This window comes from Cynara cardunculus (genome assembly GCF_001531365.2).
Source record: "Cynara cardunculus var. scolymus isolate 2C chromosome LG 10, CcrdV1, whole genome shotgun sequence".
NCBI classification, from domain to species: Eukaryota; Viridiplantae; Streptophyta; class Magnoliopsida; order Asterales; family Asteraceae; genus Cynara; species Cynara cardunculus.
This window is the reverse complement of record NC_037537.1, coordinates 4,082,769-4,086,541: the sequence shown is the minus strand read 5'-3', so window position 1 is coordinate 4,086,541 and position 3,773 is coordinate 4,082,769.

The following is a 3,773-nucleotide window of genomic DNA, read 5'->3' as shown; positions in this document are numbered from 1 at the left end:
CCCTAACAACTAGGACTATCTTACACAACGATGTATAGCTCAGTGGGTAGAGCACCCTCAAGAATTAAGACGGTTCAATTTACTAAAATACTCCACTAAGTGTTCCAGTCGGTGGAGTGACTCTTGAAAACCTGACATGTTGACCTTTCATGACTCGTTTATGAATAACCAATTCATAGGGCGGGACCTCTCTTTTGTGTGTGTCTATGTGTAAATCAAGGGGCTAATTGTATTTTTTTAGGGTTTCATTAGGTTTTCAGATGATGGATCTGGTTATGACCACAAATCTCGTGAAAATATTAGGGTTTTGAAATGAAGATCGTGGCATCTCGTGGTCAAAGAAGAAGACATGTCTTCTGAAATCGAACACATATCCTGCCCTTGTATTGTCTTCATTTGCGCCAAAATCAACCTCCCCCAACCTGCTTCTACTTCAAGTCTACTCAATATTTACGCTTACGCTTCAAGACTCCTTCCTCTTATGTACAAGCTTTTTGTTGATGTTCTTTTTGTATAGTTAATTTAGATTTTGGTTTAGGGTTCAATTTAGGTTTTACTTTAGGATTTGTATTACAATATTTTTTTGGAAGAAGTTCTAATAAAAAGTTGTTCGATGATGATTTATTTGATTTTCGCTTGTTTTGTTCTTGATGCTTTTTATTAAATTGATTTAGGCGGTTGATGTTTTTGAACGGATTTTCTTATTACAGCTTTTAATTTGTTTTTGTTCCTTGTGGAAGATGAAAGATTGAAGAACAATAAAAATAAATAATTAAAACTTGTCAAAATAAAGAAAACTGATAAGAACTTAAAAAGGCTCATAATGAAAGACTTAAAAAGATGAAAATGTCCCTAACAAAGTTTAAACTCCATATTCGTTCTCTCTGTTTCCATCCTTCTCCCACATAACCAACAAAGTTGCCATAGTCTTCTCCACTCTTGCTCCTATCACCATCACTCAGCCCTACAACCACTGTCCATTGAGTGAACCTTGTCGTCACTAACCTTTCACCTGTAAAAGTTCATTTTTGAACGTAAAAACCCTAGAAAAATATCAATTTTCTTTCAGTAACTTGAGTTTAAAGGTACATACAAAAAACCCACAAATAGTTTAACCCACTATTGTTCAAAAACTATGGATTTCAAGCTTGCTCCCCTTACAACAAAATCAAAGAAAATTGAAAGGATGGATTAACAAATACAACAAGAAGGATAGGGTTGATGCATTCAACTTTATTGGTTTGGTGATTGCTACTATTAGAGTGTTTGGGTTGATGCATGTATGATGGTTGTTGGAGTGTGGTTGATGCATGTGAGTAGATTAATTAAACATAAATTTCTTATATTAGCTCGATAATTTTGATCATGGCAGATTGGATATACCTGTTTTCAAGACAATTGTCGCCTTTAACGAGCCACAACCTGGTTCGAACATATGTGTTTAAATGGGAGGCATGGTTCACCGAGAAGGGGAAGAGGATGGGGTGGGGCGATGGTTCAGGGTGTCTCCAACAACTTCTCTAAAATAGAGAAAATCATTTTTTTTGTTCTCTATGATGCTCCAACAGTTTCTCTATCTTATTCTCTAAAATATAGAATTAAAGAGAAAACTCCAAACATATGAATTCTCTAAAACTAAAAAAGAGGAGAGATAAATGACTTTTTTATTCATTCAACCAATGAGGGTTGAATTAATATCATTTTATATAAAATAGAGAATTTGTTGAAGCTGAATGTAATATATTTTAAAGATTTTGACTTTTGGTTTTCTATTTTAGAAAAATTATAGAGAATTTGTTGAAGATGCTTTCATCAATCATCTAGAAAGTTGATTTTTCCGAGTTTTGTGTTGTCTGGATTCTTAAATGTATTCTTCTCCTCTTGTTTTCCATTTTTCTAGTTTTTCCCTTCAGAGTCGTAGGGTCTTGGGTTTTGTCTCTACCGAAGTTGCAGGGCAGGGCAGGGTAGGGTGGGGTGGGGTGTTTGGAAAAGGGTGGGATGTCCGGGGAAGGGAATTGAAAGAGGGTAAGGATGTCCGAGGAAGGGACCTTTTACATTCATATCTACATTTTATGATATTATACACTTACTACAATACCTAATTTTTAATAAAAAAAAATTAAAAAAACAAGTAGAATGACTAAAATACCCTTCATTTTGCTGAATTTAACAAAAAACATAACACGTGATAGTAAGAGAGACGAAAACTACTGGATTTTGCAAGCATGGGAGAGAATTTTGTAATAAATGAAAATTAAGGACGGATTTAATTAAAAATGATAAACATCAAGGACCAAATTCATAATTTATGCCAATTATTAATTTATTTTTAAATCAAATTACATTTTTCATGTCATTTTCAATGAAGGTTGTTACTACAATTCCTCTCTATTACACATATATTCCACATGTTGCAATTTTTCTAGAATTCAGTCCCTCTTATCAACAACCTTTAAAGTTTCCCATCAATTTCTATAATATTAGGAGGTATTTTTGATTTTTTTCCCTTCATTTCATTTAACAAATAAAATTATTAATATATTAAAAATGATATATATTATTATATATGTTAAAAATGATATATATATATATATATCATTTTTAACGGTAAGAAATTATTTTGACTTAAGTAAATGACAACGTATAACTGGTTTAGATGGTAAAAATAATTTTAAAGTTAAAAAGATTTAGACATCAAAATGTAAGAGTAAATTTTGACTTGTTTCTTTATCGTAGCCCCTATCACGATATCTCCTCATCATTTGTTGCCCCACGCTATCTTCTGCTAGCCCCATACTATCTCGTTTGTCGACGAGGAGGCATCTTCACAACTCTGCTATTGCATTTATTAGGTTCAATTTCTTAGTCTCTAAGTTTGATTTCTTCACCAAATGGCCTTTGTTTTAGCGGTATCGTAGCCCTTGGCCTTCTAGAAGGTCAGAGTTTCAAACCTCACTATAGGTGAGGAGGGTGTGTTTAGTTTATTTATTGCATTTACCGTATATAAATATTATATACTTAAAAAAAAGTTTGATTTCTTCGACAACCTTAGTGCTTAATAATGTCAGGTTTAAAATTCTATGGATTTATTCGTTTAAAAACATAAAAGATGTATTAATTTTATTTTATTGGTTTTACTTGAGGATTTATTAAATCAATTTTAAAAAATCCATGGTACCACAAATATCAAGAAACTTAATTATTAAAAATATATAATTTCAATATTTAAAAACATCTCCAACAACTTCTTTAAAACGAAAAAAATTGTAAAAATAAGGATTTTGAGCAAATATTTCGCTCCAATGATTTTCCTAAACTATCTCTAAAATTGAGAAAGTAGGAAAAAGAAGAGTCTTTTCTCCAAATGTTGAAAAGACCTCGAAAACGATTACCAAATGAGATATAAAAAAGAAACTTTAAATAAATATATAAAGAGATAATATTTTAATAAACAAATAAAATCTTTTAATATTATAACAAATGTTGGATTGTTTAAATAAGAAATGTGTCGGAGATGAATACAATCTTTTTTAAAGATTTTGACTTTTAATTTTTCATTTTAATTTTTTTAGGGAATCTGTTGGAGATGCTTTCAAGAAAAAAAAATGTGTTCAATCAATAAAAAAAATAAAAAAATGTATTTGTTTAAAAAATTAAAATCGAAAAATCCATTAGCTTTTAAAAAAAATATTTTTCAAAGTAATAATACTGACGGTCAATGAGCAGCCGTTAACCAGGATTGATTATATTTAAACAGCCGCCATGGTCAGAAG